Below are 22,821 nucleotides of genomic sequence, written 5' to 3'. Positions count from 1 at the left end.
TTCTTTTGAATGGTAATTGATTATTTAGGAAAAAGAATTTTTAAAATAACAATGTATAGAATATTTTTTTTAATATTTAGGAATACAAAAAGCAACCAAACAAATGACCCATATTACAGTGCCCTAAGGATTTTTGACCTAAATACTAACAAATAAAACCAAAAAAAAAAAAGAAAGCAAAATATATGTGCATGGCAAGATACTTTTAATAACACGGAAAGCTATGAAAGGAAAAGTAGCCATCTATTCAATCCCCTGTCCTCTCTTCCTAAATCTATCTCCTATTAGCAATTACTGGTTTTTTCTTCAAGAGAATAGTATGTCTCTCTCTACATATATATAGTTGTGTATATGTATATAAAGATGTCACTATAGTAAACTCTGTGCCTGTTAGCCATAAATTAAGGAGTGTAGATTCATAGAAGTATTTGTTTTTTAACTGGCCATTAGCCATTTTCTTTGCTTTATTGCAGCTGGGCATTTTTGTTGTTCTTTTACTTCTTTTTAATTAAGTATGTGTGAAGGGAGATTTTGAAATTATGCTTCATTCTGCCATCTGAAACCAGAAGGCCTGGTGGGAATGTTTTAATTATTCATCATGGAATCTCTGTATAGCAAATCAAATAGAGTTATGCCGTTTTCACTTGATGCTTTTGCTAATGGGATTCTAATATCCATAACCTAAGAAACCAAAACCAGTCAATGTTTTAAAACAACTAATTAATTAGTGCTTGGAAGTGTCTACCACCAGACAGATGGACTTCTATGAGACAATATGATAAATCAGAAAAAAGAGATCAGCATTTATATTTTAAAACATATGCAGTTTGTTATTAGCAAAAACCTCACTGATAAACACATGAAAAATTATTTTAGGTATGAACCAAAAGACCTTTAGAAGTAGGCTCATTCTTCCTTTGTAGAGTCTACAACATTGGATATCATGTCTCTGACACTGATTAGCATTAGATCCTAATTCTTTTCCAGTGATTCTAGTCTCCAGTAAAAGTGAGAGGGGGATTCATTTGCTTTTTGCTTATTTAAGTTTCTGGATTTAATTTCGTGGTTGTTTTTTATAAATGAAATACCCTTTAGTATTGCTCTTTAAAATTGTAAAATTTATTAATTACTGACATTTTTCTATTTTTTAAAATGTTTTCATCCAAACTCTAAAATTAGGAAACACACATAATTTGAATATTTGCATGTGCGCTTGTGCACTCTCTCTCTCGCTGTGTATGTGTGTATGTATGTCCATATATGTTTATCTATCTGGATAGATGTTAATTTCCACAGGTGTTTTATGTCTGCAAATATCCAAGCTATGATAAAATTTTATTCATTTATGGTGTGAAATATAACTCTCAAGCAAATATAACCTTGCTTCACGCTGCCACATCATCCCTTTCTATATAGGCAAGTTGCATAGCAAGTCGAATTTTAGGGACTTCCATGGAGTTAAAATGAGAGAAGATGGATAATACAACTAGTGAATAGTATCAGGCTCTGCAAACCCAATGGATTCCTTTCCAGCATTAGGGACACATGGCAGAGTGGATGCTGACAAAGAGGGAGTCTCTTGCCTCTTTAGGCAATACCACTGCTGCCCCATTCCACTTTCCCTTGGAGGCCACCGCTTTCCTTGCACGGGGTGAGTACCCTGTGTCAAGCCATGTTCTAAGAACTTTACATAACTTATCTTAATTCTTCCAAAACCTCATGAGGTAAAGACTACTTATTAGTTCCATTTTCAGATGGGAAATTGAGGCACAGAGCATTTAAACATCATGTACCTGGTTGCACGACTGGTAAGTGCAAACCAGGAAGCGAACCATGCATTTTGGTTCTAGGAACCATATTCTTCTTCTTGGCAGCACTGTCTCCTTCCTCTGGCTGGGTTGGAATTGCTCATTTGATGGCATGAGTTCCTCTGCTCGATTGCATGTTTTCTGAGCAAGAGGCTATGCTGATCTTGCTGTCCCATCTATTCCCGGTGTCATCACAGTGCTGGCCTGTAGCATAGGCTAAATAACTCGTTTTCTTTGTTAATTGAATTAAAGTAAAAATTTATCCCTGCAATCCTCCTTTTCCTGTGGCTTGATAATAAACTTTAAAAAGATGGGTTTGGTTAAGAAAGGTAATAGAGAAAAACAACCCCATGTTTCCTTAACGTATGCCTCATGTGGCCTATAGCCTATTTGCCATTGTTGCATTTTAGAATTTTATGACAAATGGTCATTTTTGATATCTTGGAGCTTACTAATGCATTACTCATTCTTTTAGCCAAAGAAGGTGACTTAAGAGAAAATATGAATAGTTAAAAAAAAAGCAGTGGTGGATAGAGAATCAAATCATCTTCAGAAAGTACTTTAATTAAGAAATGTGTTTTATTTGTCATATCCCCCGAAAATCATACTGTTCATTGCAACAACATTTAGTCTTCCAAAATACCAGTGATTCCACAGTGTGTTCCTTGTCTCTGAAATCAATGGAAAAGCATTGAATGTATGGCAATTCTTTTTTTCAAGAAGGTATCATAATGGGAATTACGTTTAAAAGAATTTATATTAAAAAACACAACTCTTAAATGATCAGTTAAATAGCTTTTGATAAAGTTCTCCACCATCTACCCACAACCCAATTAAGAGAGAGAATAGTGCTACCCCTCCAGAAATCCCCCACATTCCCCCCTCAGTGCCCCCACTCTCACCCCTCAGCAACCACTGCTTTGATTTCTATCATGATGACTTAATTATGCCTGCTCAAGAACTTCCTGATCTCTGTTCTCTTTAGTAACTTCTGGAAGGTCCACATGTGATAGGTACATCATCCAGAGAAAAAATACTCATGAAGCCCAACCAGTGAGCATTGAATTCACAAGGAGTGTCCAATGAAGACATTTAAAAGTGCTTCAAGATTGTCCTTCACAAATAGACCTCATGCTACTATTTTTTTCATCTCAGTTGCATTCTCTTTCTCTTGAATGACTACTGTATGCTGTGGTTTCACAACCCTCTCAAAAAGTAGTGATGGGAAAATAATTTTATTCTGTGTTCTGTTGTTCTAGTGGTAAATTCTCTGGCATCCAACTGTCAAGGGATTAGATCATCATGATCCCATCAGAGAATATTTTCTTAAGGTAATTTATTGGGCAAAAAAACCCTCCGGTGAAATAATAGTATCTTTCAGAAAGCTCGATTAACCTCCTTTCACTTGTCAAGACTAGCCAAAATGTGATCTTAGTGACTTTCACTCTATGGAATAAATATCTGTGCTATTCCTGACTGGTCTTGTTGAGCATGCATATGAAAATAGCATGGCTACCATAATTGCTAAATGAGTCAACTTTTTCTCATGACTGTTAAAAAGTTGGTAATTTGCATACATTCATGTGATTGGTCTGGAGTTTACAAGATGTGTATTTTTATCGGTGAGTGTGTATGTACAGGTGTTTAGACACTTAAGACCTCCTGGGTAATCATAAGAGACCTCACTTCCCCCCTGTAAATTGGGAGTTAATAATAGCCATTTCTGCATTGAGCTGCTGTGGAGATCAAATGAGATAATGCTCTCGAGAAATGTCAGATGTTATTTGATTTGGAAATGTATAAAAAGGGCAAGTCTTACATTGGGTGCAGGCTTTCTGAGTTCTTATACATGAGTGATTGAATATAAGTATCTTGTTGAAGAAGAAGAAAAATAGTGGGTGGAATCACAAATTTTACCTGTATGGTTTCTTTCAAAATGCTATACCTTGCTCTCTAGATGTAATGGTATGTAGTGCAGTCTACAAAAGAGATAAGGTGTATTTTTTTTTAAGTTTAATTTTGACTATAATTTTGTTACTCCTCTACATTAAGTCTAAAACAGACGAACTTTTTGGAATACAATTTGGAAGCATCTGTCAAAATTTAAAGTTCGTATATCCTAGGTCAACCATTTCCACCTCTAAGAATTATGTGCACTTGTGCAAAATGATATTTGTATAAGGATGTCCGTTGAAGGCCTGTTGGAAACCACCTAAATTCCCAAAATGGGGCAGGAGGAGGGTGGTAGAGTTACGTATATTGAGAGTGAAAAATCCCAAACATATTATTAACTGAAAAAGAAAAACCCTGCAAAACCATGCATCTGGAATGATTATAATACATTAAAAAGTAGAATTATGGCTATATGCCCGTAAGTGTTTACAATCGCATAGAAACATGGGCAGTAACCTGGAGAGGAAGTTGGATTGTGGAAAGGGTGTTCAAGGGGAGAAGGACAAAAATTAAGGGACCTACTTGTTACAGACCGTTGTTTATTTTATAATTAAGCAAAGCATTAAAGGAGTTTTACTCTAAACATAATACGTGTGCTTCACTTTAGGAGCAAGATAGGAGTATTTAGGGAAAACAGCTCAAATGTTTTAATTTGAGCCTGCTGGCCAAAATTAGCTTCATTTCCGAGGAATTTAAATGAAGGTTGCTAGCAGCAAAACAGCACAGATATTATCGGTCTTGAGTCTTTCTCCCATACTTTATATTTTTCCATCTATAAAAAAGATGCTATGAAAACAGCCACAAGAGTCCTTCAGGAATAGCCCAATCTCTGCAGCCTTATTAGATGCATAGATGTGTGTCTCCTGGCGAGAGACTCATGCTGTGAAAGTCATTAGAATAATAAATTAAACTTCTCTGTATACAGGCTTTTAAAGCTTCAGGTGCATAATCTTTTTATGCTTTGTTCCATTTTCCAATAGCTTGAAGTATTGGAATTGTCAACCGATTCCTTCCTCCAAAGTTTTACTAGCATAATGAGTTCATGGAGTCACTGGTGCCTAAAATAATTTGTGGTGCTTGGATTGCAAGAGCTCTACACAGTACTTCTTTTTCTCAATTTCTTAGAACTCAGTGAAAAGATGAGACCTAATTAATGGAAACAGACTTCTTAAGGGCTAACATGGAAGAGCACATCAAATCATTTTGGATATTTTGTATCAGCGTCTGACCCCATCTTCCATTAATATCAACATCAAGACCATCTAGGTGCACCTACTTATACGTATGGAAATTATCACATTAAATTACTATTTTCAAACAGAGGGATTTTGGAAAAGACCTGTGACATGCCAAATGGAAATTTCCCTGAGTGCAACGATATTTGTGAAGAAGACTTCAGAAAGTAACGACATGTAAATTTAACAGTAAGCTTTTCCTTTTAAAAGTAAAGATATTAAAATGATTTAGGAAGGGTATATATTGCATTTGCTCTTTTTAAATTTTTGAGAAATTGGCATTCAGCTAAGGAAGTTTAGTATTATTGACCATTTTCCAACATCCAAATATTGTCAGGTTGGATTATCCGCCCCCTCCATATCAAAGACATAAATAAAACAATATTTTCTTATAAATGGTGATTGATATATTGATCTTCAAAGCTAATTCTAAGCTAAAATGGTAGAAAAATAATTTTATATGTAAATGCAATGAACATGAAATAAAAGGTATATTATTTCTTTACATAAATCTGTTTTTATGTTCTTTCCCTCCAGATCATAACTTTAGAAGAGAAACCCTTTCTTGCTTATACCTAAAACCTGTATCTGAATGCTATTCTTTTTTTTTTTGAGATTGCCACGTCTATTGCCATTATAAACTTTCTCTTTTACTTTTGTTTTTGTAAATACATATGGCTGCTGTTTTCTGTATTTACTCTGTCTCTAAGTGGAAAAGAAAATCTACTTAATTTTAGCTGCTAATTTTCCCACTTACTTGTTCCCGATGTTTTATTTATAAACTTCATCAGCCCATCATTTTCATAGACTTTTGTCCCATCTTAATCCTTGGTTTACTGATAACTGTCTTGGAACCTCACAATTGGCTTAAATGACTGCATTTGCTCTCATTATTTTGACTGGGATAAAAATCACAGATTAAACTCTTAAGATAAAGGATCTGGAATAAAAGTCAAACCTACTTGCAGCTTTAAAAATATTTACATATACATTTGGGACAAGTAAAGAAATCACTCTGTAAAATGTAACTGATGCTAGGTTTGTTTCCTTTAATATAAAAATCACTTAAAAGTAGGATTACTTAGGTGACAATTCTATTATCAGTGCCATGCATGCATTACCCAATAACATAGATCTATATTGATGTATTTGCGAAATAAAGAAAAACTTAGGATTCTAATGAAAGATGCCTCTGAATTTTTATTTCTGAATGTGACATTTCTAGGTCCCTAAGAGCAAACTAGGTACTTCAATGAAATTAAAATTAGATTTTTAGACTAAAATTTTAGACTGTGTCACTTTTGACCGCTGTTTGTTATTGTTTTCCTATGCATTACTTTAAAAATGAAAAACAGTCTCTACTAGAAAAGAATTTTGATCCTTGATAAAGTATTCAAAACAATTTTAAAGAGAGAAAACAATGTCTAAAAATAGTGGAAATGTTATATATAGAAAAAATATTTGGAACACATAGGAAAAGTAAACATTTTTATATGTTCTCTAATAGAAATTGTGCAAAATTTAATTGGGATGCTTCAGTGTCCTTATAAAATTTGATGTGGTATTCCATTTTATGAATAAATTTCCTTGTGTAATTTTGAAGAATTATTGATATCCATCCAGCATTAATTATAAAAAAAATCTTTATCTAAATCTAATCATATGTAAGCATTCAATTATTTTATACTTATATGATGAAATATCACATTCCCAGTAAATCTTATGTACAAGAAAAATATTCAACAATTTGAAAAATGATTGTGATATTTTAAGAAATAAATATACAGTGTGTATGTGTGTCTGAGAGAGAGAGAGACAGAGAAAGAGGGAAGACAAGACAAGGAACATTTGTTCATGTCTAAGGAAATATGCCAACATAGTAACAGAGGAAGAGTCATAGATTATTTTTCTTTTAAACAATTCTATAGATTCCAATTTTTCTATTATTACCATTTATTATCTCTAAAATCAGAAAATCATAACTCTTTAACTCATCAACACATGAAAAGCCTAGAAAAACTGAAAGAATACATTAATTTTTAAAAATTTAATTATATTTGCTTGATGGGAATATAACTGCTTTTTGTTTCTTTCTGACTTCCTATATTTTCCGGTTTTTCCTATAAAGACCATATATTATTCTTAGAATAAAATATAAAATTATTTTTATAGGGGCAAACAGGCTATTCCAAATTTAATCAAATACTTAAGTGCAACTAAAAAACTAAAAGACAGTAATGCACTTTCTTTACAAGTAGATTATTACTAATCAGGAAGGACAGTTTATTTTATTATGTTTTCTTCCCCTCCTCTAAGTCAATAAAGGAAAGGAAATATTGAGGATGATATGTTCAAATTCCATAAAATGACAGTCACGATTTTCATTTTGATGGAAATAAGATAATTGTTGCTGCATCTTTGCATTAGACACAGAGATAGACCACTTTGCATGTGGAACACATTCAAACTGTATCTAGTTCTCCAAACCCTGCAGTTTCAGGGAATAGCAAAATGTCTCCTTTTGTACATAGATTTGAGATACTTATGTGGCCATCAGTTTAGTTAACTTTTTGTCAAAACAGATGATTCTCAGCCTGAACAAGCGTGCCATTAGAAGTTAGAAATAAGTCTAACACTACCTCCTTTGGTGAAAAAGACCAGCAAAGCTTCCATACCACTGTGTGGAGTAGAAAATTCTATTCGCACTTAGCTTGATAACGTGAAAGGATGGAACCATCTACTGAGATGTGGAACTTGGAGAACCATCATCACTGAGATGTTATCACTGGAAAGTGGAAGAGGTTGATCTATGTTCACTGGAATTTGCTCCGGGAAGCAAATTTACTACTACTTTAGTCTCAAAGTCCAGTACATTCCCCGGCACTTAGCAGGTACTCAAAAGATATTTGTTGACTGAATCAGTAAAGGCTTCAAGCTGAGCTATCACTTTTGAGAAATGGTAGTTCAGGAAGGGCAGGTGATAAAAAAAGTTTCATGGTTTGTTTAGGTAGAACAGGAAAATACATGAAAGACCTACTTTATATTTCTTCAATCTGTGATAATCCTACTTTTTAAAAATTTTTCATGAATGTTTGTAGTAGTTCAGATCAACCTGCTTGAGGGGTTCTGAGAAGGAGCAACAAAGAAAATGAAATTGTGTTAGTTGAAGGAAATTTTTAAGTTTTCTTTCAGCTCATGCTGTTGATAGCTGGGGAAGCATCAAGGAAAGAAGACATATAAGGTGTCTAGTGGCAAAGGTGCTTCAGATTTCAGAGATACATGGCAAGAATGGGAGAGAAATAAGGGGAACTGATACAGAATGCAGGAATGGACCTGGAAAGGAATGTAGCTGAAATTCTTTCTGTCCAGTAAAAATATTAACAAAATGGTGACTGAGAATTTTATAGATACGCATTTGGTTCATACTCTCCAGTTCCAACTCTCATTTTTAGAGATAACTTTTCTCAAGTAAGGAAGCAGTTCTTTTTGAAATGTCAGTGCTAAACCTCTTAGTTCTCTGGTTTAATTAATCTGAAGATACCACGTAGGCCAAAGCCTTTCTTTCAGGTGTCATTTTCTTGAGGTCTAAAATTATGCCTTTCTAACAAATAGCCCAGAGAAATGACTTTGTTGTTTTCCTTTGAAACATTCAGAGAAGATGGATAGATAATCCTTTATGACAGGTAGTTCTGGGAAGTCTTTTTAATTTAAAGAACTTGAGAAACCAAGTGTCTACTATTTCTCTTCTAGCTTCTTCCTGATTATTTTTTTTTTTAAGAAAGGGCAAGCAGATTGACTTCATCTTTGGTTTCAGTGGGGCCCTGTTGAGTTTGTAAACATGTTGGAGGTGTACTTTCAATTGATTTTGCATCTCATGATTTAAAATTTTCATGAACATTTTGCAGAAAGTGCTCTTCAGTTGGGCAACCATTACCATAGTAGATAACTTGTTTTGAAATTCCTGTCTCTTGGTAGATGTGCTACTATGGATGATCTATTGCACTTTTAATTTCTATAATTTCTTTTGGACTCAACTATAGCATTTCCCTAGATTTTTATTTTTTTAATTTTTTTCTTTATTTTTAAAGGATCTTTAGATTATATAAATGCTACATAAAAATTATAGTGGATGGGGGAGTGGATATGGCTCAAGCAGTTGAACATCTGTATCCCACGTGGGAAGTCCTGGGTTCGGTTCCTGATGCCTTCTGAAAAAACGAAGAAAACAACAAGCAAAACAAATGAAAAAAAAAAAAAAAAAGGAAGCCGATGTGGCTCAGTGGTTGAATGCCAGCTTCGCACATTTGAGGTCCCAGGTTCAATCTTCAACCTGCAGTACCTAAAAAAAAATAATAGGGGACTTGGGCAGTCTAGACCAGGCTGTGGAGCAGCAATGAGTCGGCAGCCTACACCACGAAAGAAGACTACCAGAAGGCTTATAAGGATGGCTGTAAAACCATTTACTTAAAGCCTGACTGGAGCAAGGGCTATTTACAAAAAGCAGTAGCTCTTGAGTCCTTAAATCGGTTTGAAGAAGCCAAATGAACCTATGAGGAGGGTTTAAAACATGAAGCAAATAACCCTCAGCTCGAAGAGGTTTACATAGGCAAAGAGGAAATTCATGAACCCTTTCAACATGCCTAATCTGTACCAGAAGTTCAGAGTGATCCCAGGGCAAGGACGCTGCTCCGTGATCCCACCTACTTGGACCTGATAGAGTAACTCCGAAACAAGCTGACTGACCTGGCCATGAAACTACAAGACCCCCACATCATGACCACTCTCACTGTCCTCCTTGGAGTTGATCTGAGCAGAGTGGTTGAGGGGGAAGAGGTTGCCACACCTCCTCCGCCATCTTTTCCCAAAAAAGAAACCAAACCAGAGCCAATGGAAAAAGAACTTCCAGAAAATAAGAAGCAGGCACTGAAAGAAAAAGAGGTAGGGAATGATGCCTACAAGAAGAAAGACTTTGACAGAGCCTTGGAACATTACGACAGAGCCAAGGATCTGGAGCCCACCAACATGGTTTATATTACCAGACAAGCAGCCGTGTCCTTTGAAAAGGGAGAGTACAATAAATGCTGGGGGATGTGCGAGAAGACCATTGAAGTGGGGAAAGAAAACCGAGAAGACAGATAACCAAGCTTATGCCCAACTCGGCAACTCCTACTTCAAAGAAGAAAAGTACAAAGATGCCATCCGTGTCTATACCAAGTCTTTGGCAGAGCACTGAACACCAGATGTACACAAGAAATGCCAGCAGGCAGAGAAAATCCTGAAGAGGCAGTATGCGGCAGCTTGCTCGGTCGGTAGAGGTGGGGTCTGGCTGCGGACGAGGGGTCGGTCCAGCTCTGGACGAGGGGTCGGTCCCGCGTGGGACGAGGGGTCGGTCCCACTTGGGACGAGGGGTCAGTCCGGCAGCAGACGAGGGATCGGTCTCACAAGGGGTTGCGCGGTTCGGCTGATGGGGTCGCCCGGCGAAGCCGGCGACGAGGGGGTCGCCCGGAGAAGCAGGCGACGAACTGGGGACAAGGGAGGCCAGGCCCTTGTCGGGGGCTCTCAGGACTGGAGGGCGCACGGCAGAAAAACTATCGCGGAGACAAGGTAAACACACAAGTCCACTTTATTGAGGGAGAGGCAACAGTTTTATAGGGGCTGGGGAAGGCTGATTGGTCAAAGCCACGCCCTGTTCTGATTGGTTGCTGGCGAAAGGTCAGTGGGCGGTACTGGATGGGAGAGGGGTGGTGATTAGGGATTGGCTGTCGCTGTTGCTGGGGGAAGGGGCAGGGTTTAGGGATTGGTGGCTGCTGTTGCTGGGGGAAGTGGCAGGGTTTAGGGATTGGTGGCTGCTGTTGCTGGGGTGGAGGGCAGACTTGAGTTTCCCGCCCACGCCTGGCTGTTGCTGCTGTCGGGGGAGGGGAAAAGGGCAGACTGGAATTTTCCACCCTGCGCCTGCGCAGGGAGAAAGAAGAAGAAGGGTGCCGCCCCACAGGCATCGTGTGGCGCCATCCGGGAGGAGGGGCGGCCGCGGAAGCATGGCTGCCAAGAAGGGGAGACCCGAGGGCACTCTGCGCCCATGCCGAGCTTCCTTCAGGGGTGGCGGTGAGTCCGACCAGCCACCCTATTATGGGGGCAGTGGCTTGGCCTGCCGTGGCTGCTCCCCCGCCAGGCCAGCAAACCACACTTCAGCCCGAGGGGTGACCGCAGCAGTAGTGGTTAGTTTACACAAACCCTGACCTGGATTTGGAGGAGAAGAACAAAGGTAATGAATGTTTTCAGAAAGGTGATTATCCCCAGGCCATAAAGCATTATATAGAACCCATCAAACAGAACCCAAGAGATGCCAAATTATATAGTAATTGAGCTGCCTGCTACACCAAACTCCTTGAGTTTCCAGCTGACGCTCAAGGACTGTGAAGAGTGTATCCAGCTAGAGCCAATTTTAATCAAGGGCTTTACACAGAAAGCAGCTGCCCTGGTAGCAATGAAAGACTACACAAAAGCTATGGATGTCTACCAGAAGGCACTAGAACTGAACCCCAACTTAAGGAGGTTGCAGAAGGCTACCAACACTGCTTAATGGCCCAGTATAACTAATACAACAGCCCCAGAACATGAAGTGATGAGCCATGACCGACGCTGAGGTCAGCAGAAAGCAAGTGACCCAACCATATGGCTCGTCTTGGAGCAGATGCAGAAGGACCCCCAGGCACTCAGCAACCACTTAAAGAATCCTATAATAGCTCAGAAGATCCAGAAGCTGATGGATGTGGGTTTGATCACAATCTAGTGATTGCTTTTTCTTTCCCCTCCCTTTATCCTCATGCAGACAGAGGAGCTGGGGAATGTGGCAAGTGGCACAGAGCAAAACGGAGAGAAAGGCTTTAAAAAAAAAACAATTTATCTCTCTCTATATATATAGACCTATGTATGCTGCTCATACACCTGCTGTCCCTGGTCCCTTCTGTCACACACATGGTCTCTTCAGTGCTGCCCTCAAGTCCTGCATCTCCTCCTCCTTCCCCCAGAATTACTATCTCAGCTGCTCCCCACAGTTGGTTAGTTTTTATTTGGGGCAGTGGGTATGTGTGGGGAAGAGAGGATCCCAACTCTATTCACATTGCTATTCCACCTCCCCTTTACAGATAAAACAAGCCAGTTTTATATATATATATATATATATATATATATATTATTTATATATATAGATATATACACACATATGTGGGATTCCCATATACCCCATTCAAACACCCTCCCACACTTTACCCTTTAAACAACATCTGTCATTATTGTGGTACATTTGTTAACACTTGATAAACACATATTGAAGCATTGCTGCTAAGCATAGTCTATAGTTTATAATATAGTTTACAATAGGTTTTACACTTTACACTGCACAATTGTATAGGTTTTTACAAAATATATTATGGTATGTATTGGTCATTGCAATATCATGCAGTACAATTCCAATGTGTCAAAAATGTCCCATGTTGCAAGTAATCTTCTCTCTCCCTCCCTTGAGAAACTCTGGTGACTACTGTCTTCATGGCAATATTACAAGTTCTTCCATTATTAGAACAACAAGTCTACTTTAGTCCAGAGTTGTATTACCCCCTTGTGTTTGTTTGCTCCTGTACCTTGAGGATTTTGAGATGGTGATGCCAACTCTGCTTATAATCGAGAGTGGACTTAGATCCCATGGGGTAGATGGATGGAACTGTCTTGTTTGCTGTTGCAGATACTCTGTTTTTTGGGATGGGTATTGTCCATCATGATGCTTTTGTTAGTTGTCCTGGGTGAGTCTGATGAACTGGAGAGTAGGTGTTAACCTCAATTCTCCTGAGATTCAGAGCTTACCTGGCATATGATCAACTGGAAGATTTAAGTCTCTGGGACATATATTTAATGGGTACAGTGCTAATTTTAGGCTCAAATAAATAGGGTAGAAGAACCATGTGTAGGAAAAATTATAAATGAGTCTAACATTGGGAGAAATGGGTTATCATATTCCAAGGCAAGGCCCACTGATTGGGCACCAATTTCCTGGGGTAGTCTGCCCTGCCTAGAGTGCCTAGAGATCTCTAGAACCCCAAAATTGCCCCTACTTGAGGCACTGTTTACTGTGGCAGACAGTGAGATCCTCCTGAGATGTGCATAAGCGTAACCTCTGGAATAACCTTTCAATGTACTTTAAAATCTTTTAGCCATAAAATCTCATTTGCATTTAATATTTCCCCCTTTTGGTCTAGGTCTTTCTCCAAATGTATCACTAGGTGGTGCTTGTTATGAATCCCTCAGTGCCAGGGAGGCTCATCCTTGGGAGTCATGTCCCACACTGGGGGGAAGGCAGTAAATTTATATGCTAAATTTGGCTTAGACAGAGGCCACATTTGGGCAACAAGGAGACCTTCAGGAGGTAACTCTAAGGCAATATATGTTACCATGCCAAGTTTTGATTTCACAAGAACAAGGTTCATAAGTACAGGCATCAATATCAAGGGCCTGGGGCATTGATCCACCCTCCTTTGCTAGGTACTGCCCATGTACTCGAGAGATTCTTACCACTCTATGAGAGAATGTAGCAGTACTCACCAGAATGGGAATTCAATATTCTGTCGGTTATTCTGTGGGTCTTCACTCACTGGGACAACACCCCATGAACACATGAACATGCTCACACTCCACAGAGGCATTCCCCAGTTGCACCCCCTACCCACTTCCCCCTACCACTGACAGCCCAGACCAGTGATCCTCCCCTACCACAGCTGCAACCCCTCTGAAACCCCAAACCTTCCCCAAAACAAAGCCCACAACAAAAAATTACAATAATAAAATGAAATAAAAAATTTTAATTCTTTTTCCATTTGTGCCTTTTGTCACCATAAAGATCAGCTATCTTGTATATATATTGACAGTTTCTTCTGTATGTTTCCTGAGTCTTTTTTTTTTAAGATTTATTTATTTGACATACTGATCTATTTTATTTTATTAGATAATGCCTACCTACTTGAGATGTTCTTGCCCCTCTACCTGAGAAAGTAGCAGGGCTCCTCATTATGGGAGTTTAATGTTTTTTGTTTATTGTGTGGGTCTCCCCCACTGAAATAATATCCTCTGCCATGATGAACACACTCATATTCCACAGAGACATGCCCAGGTGCAACCTTTCCCATACATCCCCCCACCAACAACACCCTGCTGTTGGTGTTGACCCCACCACCATCTTTGCAACAAAAGAAACAACAAAATATTCCCACCATTGTAGTTTCAACCACAGACCTACAAATCCCCAGAGTTCACCTGTTCCTTCTTCCAGTCCTTCCCTCAGTTCCATTGATAGTCCATCTCATCCCACCTCCCACACCTCTTGGATTCTAGTACTTGTCCTTAGGTATCCAGATCCTTTCTATTGGTTAAGAGTGATGTAAACCTGACTCTTCCACTCACGTGACCCCTAGATTCAGAATGTGTAATAAATCACCAGGAAGAACTAACTAAAAGCTTCTTTTAGTTCTATTATTAAATCACCAGGGATGCCTGGACCCTGCTTCTAGATGTGCTGTAATTTATACTATTAGCGTGGATTGCTTTGACTTTCTAAACATAATAAATGACACAGTGAATAGCATTTGGCTAGGGGCATACGAGAAACAATCCATAGTATATAGATTTCTTCAATGGCATTTAAAAGACCTTGATTAGAATTCAGTCTGGGCTGGAGTGATGAGAATGCTGTTTACTGAGGGCTGTTTGAAGTCATCTTACATGGCAGAGGCTAGCAGGATTCACAAATAGAAACTTTTTTTTATTTTTTTATTTTTTTTTTTACCTCCAGTGCCTGGATCCAACTGTCAGGAGGTGCTGGCATTTTAAAAGAGAGGGACACAAATGTCTGAATGTCCTGAATGCCAATTCTATTTTGTGTTTTGTGTTTGTTTGCTACTTTTGTTTGCTCAGAGCCCCAGCAATAAGGCAAGTCCGCATCATCTCAATGCTGTGTCCTTATGTTTCCTTGTGAAAATGCTGGAAATCTTACTCCTGGAGTAGAAAGTCTCTTTTCTAACATACCTGTTTACCCACACTGATGTTTTTGCTGATTAGCCTAAGAATCATTTCAACATACTTAACATTCTGAGTTTGGTAGGTTTTTCTTGGATTGGAAGGTGGCAAGTATAAACAAGTTTAAGGTATTAAGTTTACATAGTTCCATTTTGAAATGGAAACAGAGACATTTGATTGGTTTTGCCAGTGGAACAGGGAAATCCTTAGTGTTGCAAAAGCATACCCATGATAAGCCAGACAAGTTTTCACCAGGATCAGATCTAAATATCTCTGTGAAATTATCTTGGAAACATGAGCACGTCTGGAGTGGCCCCTGCTTCCAGGGAATGGAGAGAACACTTGCAGAGATACCATAGTCATGCATGATGGTGATGTTATTAGCTTTTTGTGCACGTGTGTGCATGTATATGAAAGCATATGTTTGAACGTGTGTTCATGTGTTAGGCTAAACAAGGGAGGCAGTGGATAGCACAAGGAGTTTTATCATCGGAGATTCGAGGGAGGCTATACATTTGATCTAGGCTTTGTAGGAAAGGCCCGGAATGAAGATGGAGATGTTACTCCAGAGGAGATAGAAAATTAAACCAGGAACCTTAATAATCTGGAGATTGGAGAACTAGGCAGCATTTCCATCACTTTCCTGTCCAGAAAGGTCTTCTTGAATTATTATCCAAAATCCTTATCACCATTAAAAGATTTCTCCATTTGTTTATTTATCAATTCATTGAATATTTTTTAAATAACAAGCTAGTAACAATGTTCTCTTAGGTGTGAAATATTCAATTGTAGCTATTCAAGATTATAACATAGTAAATATAACCACAAATCACACAGTAAGGACAAAAATAAAAACAAAAAACATCGAAACCACATATAAGCTTCCATGGATTACTGCTAACATATCATATAAATGAACTACAGAGTTAAATGTTCAAAGTTTAGAAAAATGGTGATTTCATTTTGAGAGAAAATATTAAAAAATGTTTAAAAAAGAACATTAATAATTTTTATTCTATCTTTTTTCAATAAGACAAGCTAGCTAATGTCTCATTTTCTCCTGATGGATGAGACAATATCTAGTGAATAATCAAACAAGAAAACTTTGGAAACTAAGTTGGAAATTATTATAAGAAAAAAATATTAAAATGACTGCTGGGAGCCAATAATCCCAATGTGTCCATGAACTTGATAAACACTTTTTTCAAAGTCCACTTGATTATTTTAATTGCATTGTTTTTCAAGTATTGGATTTCTGTTTCTCACTCTCAGTTTTACTGTTGTTCCTCTACTAATAGATGACTCTGGGAGACCAACCACATTTTTCTCTTGTGATTGGAAAAGAGAAACCTTTAACTGAGATGCCGAGAATTGCCATTACAAAAAAGAAAATAGTTTTGTCTTCAGGTTTACCCATTTATAAAATGGAAATGATAGTAGAACCTACTTCATAAACTTACTGTCATGTTTCTTTCAATGAGGAAAAAAAATTCACATGAAGTCTGTAGTACAGTGCCTGGAATGTATCAAATGTTCAGTTATGTCAGCTCTTTCTACCTTGTGTGTCTGCATTGGTAATTTTAAATATAAATTTTAAAAATCAGCAGGGCAAGTTTGACATCAGCATATGTATCATTATATTATAACTTCGTCTGGATATTTAATTCCATAAGGGAGATTCTGGGAATTACTTTCTGGATCAAGGTGTGGGGTATCAATTCTATCTGGAGGCCATGTAGGTGCGGTGGTGAAGTCATTTTCTGTCTGTGTGTTAAGATTGAATTCTTTCTGTCAGTTTGCTTCCAGAATGTGTTGGTCATGTGCAATCCGAAGGATTCTAAGCACTGTGAAACTCTGTTACTCTGGGTAAATCCAGTTCCTGAAACTAGGCAAAAGAAGAAAGAATTTTTCCTCCCCCTCAAAAAAATGTTGGCTTCCCAATAATACCAGCTGGGTGTTCTCCCTAACCTCCTGGCTGCACATATGTGATGAATAATTGCGATTTAGCCAAAGAAAGTGACTGAAAATGGAACAAATTGAAGCAATTAACTAAAAGATGTAAAGGGGAAACAAGATTCAAACTTGGCCCCAAGACCTTGAGGGAAGGAAAGCCGTGGTATTGGTTGAAGAAATGGTAATGATCACTTTCCTTGTTTGCAAACTGTTATCAGTGGTTAAGGTCCTTAATCTTTGCTCTGGAGACTGGGAAGGAAAGCTAACGTATGAAACCAAGCAAAGAAGTGGCAAGTAATTGAGCCTTGAGGGATCCCTGTGGAAAGCGTCTTGTCATTTAGTGGAATGCACTTTTGATATTCATCTAACTGGTTTCTGAGTGCCTGTTTGCAGGAAATGAAACTCTAGGCTTGCTGTTTGAAAAGGGTAAGATTGGGGTGGGTAGTGTTCACAAAAGTAATCAAAGCCCTTTTAGAATTAAAGATGACTACGGAAAGTGACGAGCTGGAGGCACAGCGATGCAAATCATTAGGTGTGTTAGTAGCATGTCTAGTGAACGTAGAAACCTTGACGATTCTACTTGTGGGTGGGTGGTCAGCATTTGACACAATGCAGTGAGGCGAAGAAACCCAGAATTTATGCATATTTGCTGACAACTCATTTCGTTGTGGAGTAGGAGCACCATGGGAGCCTCGGAATGTAGCAGAGACCAGCAAGAACAGAATTCCAAAATTGGGAAAGTGGGTCATCCACAATCTAGTTAAACGGCCCTTCAGTGAATGTGAGCTGTAGTAAGAATACATCTGTTAAGTTTTGGAAGGTATCCGTGGCATGCTACAGATAGCTTGTACTTACTAGTGAGAGCTGAATTTTTAATTTTCCAGGCATTTCGCAAACTGGTTTTAAAACGTAGTCATTATTAAAAATTGCATTTTAAAAAGTGATAATTAAGTAAATTATATAAAAAAGAACAAACAATAGATAAAACTCATTGCTTTATAATGATTTTACTGTTCTCTATCATCTTAAGTTTATTTCTGTGTATTGTATCTGCACAGTGGAAATAACTCTACATGCGGATATGTTATGTGCAGGTGTGTGTTTGGGCCACTACACATTTCCTCCCAACTCTGCACTCTGTGATGCGATGTTAGTAGCTTGAAATCCACCATGGTGGGAATATTTATACCAGGGAAATAGACAAATGCCACAAATTAGGGCTCCCTCCCCAACCCCCAGCAAAAACCAATTGTTAAACACGCACGAGTGTGCCAGTAAATATATTTCTTTCCCTGGTCTTTAAAGATATTTACTGGTACTTGGCTTAGTTATATTTGACTCACATATTTCCCCCGGGGTGTATCCAGCCTGCTCAGATTTGCTCAGTTGCCCTTTTTCTCACCTGATTACCCACATGCCCCCCTATCGTCACCACTTCGTTTACCGCTACTCCCACCCGGATATAAAGCAGAACCAGGGTGAAAATCCTGAAGGTTTTACAGGAGCAGTTAAAGTGACACATTGGGTTATAGGTAATGCTATTTGCTGAATTCAGCCTCTTTACGAGGCCGGCTTCTTGCTCAGTTCCTCCATTTCTTATTGGTCAATGAAGGGCTACCGTCTAAGCAGGAAGCCTCTGCCAGAGCCAGAGGACATCGGCGCACCCCTGGCCCATACATGCTGGACATCAGAATTGCTTGGGGAGCTCTAAAAAATACTGATGCCCGGGTTCCACCCCAGGAGGTTCTGCTTTAATTGGTCTGGAGTGAGACCTGGGCATTGGGGTCTAAAGTTCTCCCAGTGATGCTAAAATGGAGTCAAAGTTGACAGCCTCTCCTCAAGGCAAAACCGAGACTTGTTTTTGTGTTCTACTTCCCTATCCATGTCCTTTTCCCCGGATGACCTCTCTGCCTATATAACCTACATATCTCTGCTTTCTTACTGATTCTCCTCTCACTCTCAGTGTTGGCTGCCAGCTTCCGGGTTGCATAATCCTCAGAGCTGGTCATCCCAGAATGCTCCATCCCAACAGTGTCACTTAAAGCCCCAGGGAGGCATTTAATTGGCCTAGGTTGGATCGTGTGTGTTCACCTCTCAGCCAATCCCTGTAGCCAGGGCTGTATCCAAAACCCAGGCATGCTCCTACACCTGTGTCAGCCCCACCACGACTGTTGCTAGACCAACTAATGTACGTCCCCACCATTGCGTTAGACGCTCGTTTTTGGAATCATATGTGTTAAGGGACTCATTCTAATCATCAGCCAAAAAAAAGTGAGGGTAGTGCTAAAAATGGTACCAAAATTATTGAAAGTCTCATCTTTCAGCAAGTATCTTAATGGAATCAGACTTCGTTACCTGTTTTTTGATCATCCTGTGTATTCTGACCCATTTCGAATGTTATAGCTTCAACATACAGTGGTCTAGATTCTTCTTATTGGGCATTAGCTTGCCAGGGCAGGCCGAATGCTACAGTAGAAAGACTGCTGAGATCTGCTCTCTAATCTGTTTCTAACTAACTTTGCAGCCTCAGACAAGTCCCTTAACATTTCCCTATTAGCTGCCTTGTCTTTGAAATAGAGATAAAAATTACCTGCTCTATTTTTTTCACATGGGTATTGTAAGGATTAAATGAGATACTGTTGATGAGTTAATTTTGAAGTATATATCACCTAGGGCTATGAAGTAGTATTCATATTTCACTGCCAGCCAAGTGGTCCTAGCTGCTACATTTAAAGGCAATAAGCATGCAAATGAGTATGTTCAGAGGATTATTTTTAACACAAACATTTTTTCTCCTGATATATATTCTTTTGGTTGGAGATCTGGTTTGATTATAACTTCTGTCTTTGTTAAGACAGAATTTTATTGAAACTCTTAAAATGATTTTTTTTTTCTTACCATTCTTACCATTCAGAAGGACTCAACATTAAAACAAAAAAAAAGAGAAAATGTATAAAATAAAAATTCATTCTTATGGAAGCTATATAATTTTATTTTCCAAATCAGTTCAACTGGGATTTGGGATAAGTTGCCTTATGCTATTTTAGAACTTATTTGAAACAAGTTTGCTAGTTTAGCTTTCTGTCATCTCCAGAGTATTGCCTCTATCCTGTCTTCCCAGAGACTTTCCTTCAAGGTCAGGGCCATAAGTCTTCTTTGAATCCACCACGATAAAATTCTTTGTGTCTTTCTCTTTGTGTTTTCTTCTAGGTTTCCTGAGAATCATACATACATACGCACATATACACACTTAAAGTATGTTACATATCACATTACATAGGGATTATTTGTGCGTGATTTTCTCTTCATTTCTTAAAGGCATGTATCAAGAGCTCATGTATAATTCTATTCTCTTGTACTTAAAAGTACTGGTATGTAACCCACTATCCATTTTGAATGAGTGGTTGAATCAGAGAATGAATTTTTTTAAGGAGATGAGAAATTGGAATAAAAGGGAAAAAGGTCAAAAGAAGATCATAAAGCTATATTTTGATTAATAGAAAAATGTGTTGTGCTTCATTTATTCAATGAGTAATTATGAAATATTTACTATTTGCCAGCTATCAAGGTGTATATGAGATTTAACAGTGAAGATCATAGATATTGTCCTGATTCCCACTGGAAATATAAAACACCATCTAAATAGACAATGTCATGAATTCAAATTGGGATTAAACTACAAAGAAAATAAGCAAGGGGTAGGAATAGACAATAAGAGAGAAAATAACATAAATAGTGTGGTGAAAGGAGGACAGTGAAGAGATGGCTTTTCTTTAGAGACTTGAAGTCATAAGAATTAGTTTTGCAAAGAACCAAGGAAGGGCATTTCTGACCAAGAGAAAGAGTGAGACTATGAAGATGTAAAAGAAGACAGAGGGGAAGGAAAGTGATGAGCAAGGAGCCCAAATGGAAACTGGGTGCCATATCACTCAGGGCCTTTCAGCTAGGTTAAAGTGTAAAAGAACTTTCATCACTGATGTTGAATTAGTGGCCACTGGAGGTTCTGAGGGGAGGGTGAGGGAAAAGCAGATATAATATGGGGGCATTTTTGGGACTTGGAAATTATCCTCCATGACATTGCAGTGATGTATACTGGCCATTATATATCTTGTCATAACTTACAAAATTGTGTGGGAAAGAGTGTAAACTACAATGTAAACTATAATCCATGCTTAGTGGAAATGCGCCAAAATGTGTTCATCAATTGTAACAAATGTGCCAGACTAATGAAGGATGTTGTTAATGTGGTAAAATGTTGGAGGGGTAGGAAGTGGGGCATATGGGAATCCCCAATATTTTTTATGTAATCCAAGTATCTTTTTAAAAAATAAATAAGTATATTAAAAAAAAATACAAAGCCACAGGGCTTTTATCAGGGGAATGACACCCACAGGTAAGCATGTGTACATGTGTAAACATAAATAATTGATTTTTAACATTATGTGTTTATACCTTTCTGAACCATTAGCTTGCTATAAATATGAATTATCCTGATAAGTAGTAAGGAATGCTGATATATTGTCTGTTATATGCTGTTCTATAGATTTTGAAGTATGCAAGTTGCAAAGCCTACTGCATAGGTGAAAGTGACATAATAAAATTAAAACCTAATCCATAGTAGTTATTTTATGCTTACATATTATTATACTTGCTGTCGTTGCTTTGCATGTGCTAACCTATTGTAATACTCACAACGACCACATGATGTAAGTAAATTTTTGTCACCATTTCACAGATGAGGAAATTGAGGCACAGAGGGATTAAGTAAGTTGCCCAAGGTCACATTAGGAAATAAGTAGTAGGGCCAGGCTGCAGGTGGGACAACCGGATTCCAGATCCTGTTCTCTAGAGCGGCATTACTCAAAGTGATGTCCATAGACTGACTCGTTTGTCACTGGTCTACAACGAGATAAGTATACAGATTCAAAGTAAATGTGTCATCAGAGGTCTAGTCTCATTGAACAAAGTACAGACCAATTTGGGTGTTGTTAGAATTGTGGAATTGCATGTGACATGAGCTGTATATGAGTCCCAAACTGTAGGACCACATTACCGACTCATGATGGATTAGAAGGAAAATGGTCCTAAACCTCGGATAGTTCAAGAAGCATGACTCTAAACCATATGCTCTGCTGCCCTAGTTGAGATGAGGTGTTGAATCTACTCTCCTGTGTCTCTTGATCATCCACATGATACATCATGTGCAAAAGATGTCCTTTGTAATTTGCTTTGTGGTAGCTCTTTTTCATTCTTGCCTCTTGGGCATTGGATGAAGCAACTGGGAGAGAAAGGAAGAAGTCTTATGGCTGCCTGCTCTTCTCTGCCACTGCCAAGTAGTAGTTGGTCTTCATACCATGATTGTCATACCTTCTTGGAACCAACCTACAGTACTTCCAGGAATTGTGAGCCTGTGAGAAGCAAGGTTGTCTAAGTGCTAAGTATTATTAAAATCTTCTCTAGTCAAGTGGTCCAGAAAATTTGAACATGGTTAACTGGGCCAATGGTATGTGCTACCATTTTCTCTGCTAAAGCAATAACCTTGTCTCTAGCCATTTCAGCCTGTGGAAACAGGATTGCTTATAAGGTTTGGATAGATTCCTGCTCTGTAATCACCATGGAGTGGTGACAGAGGATGCTGATGGCGATTTCACAGTGCCATCTTTGTGGATGAAGAATGGCATAATTATCCTCAAGTGAGGAAAATAGGATAAAAAGAATTTAAGTGGTAGGGTTCTTAACATTGTGCAGAAAGATCAGTGCCAGCAGCACATAATCCAGAAATCTTAAATTTTTAATCCATTATAATAACC

At 38.3% G+C, this 22,821-nt stretch overlaps 1 protein-coding gene and 2 pseudogenes across 10 annotated transcripts in view; all 3 read left to right on the top strand.

Moving 5' to 3' along the window:
- RBMS3 (RNA binding motif single stranded interacting protein 3) overlaps positions 1-22,821 on the top strand; it is a 717,407-nt gene that overhangs the window by 72,722 nt on the left and 621,864 nt on the right. The gene's annotated exons all lie outside the window — the stretch shown is intronic.
- Positions 1,788-10,707, top strand: LOC101429568 (stress-induced-phosphoprotein 1 pseudogene; annotated as a pseudogene).
- On the top strand, positions 11,216-12,128 carry LOC139437961 (stress-induced-phosphoprotein 1 pseudogene; annotated as a pseudogene).

Source organism: Dasypus novemcinctus, chromosome 31, assembly GCF_030445035.2.
Source record: "Dasypus novemcinctus isolate mDasNov1 chromosome 31, mDasNov1.1.hap2, whole genome shotgun sequence".
Lineage (NCBI taxonomy): Eukaryota > Metazoa > Chordata > Mammalia > Cingulata > Dasypodidae > Dasypus > Dasypus novemcinctus.
The sequence above is the reverse complement of the archived record's forward strand: the minus strand, read 5'-3'. Positions and strand labels throughout refer to the sequence as shown.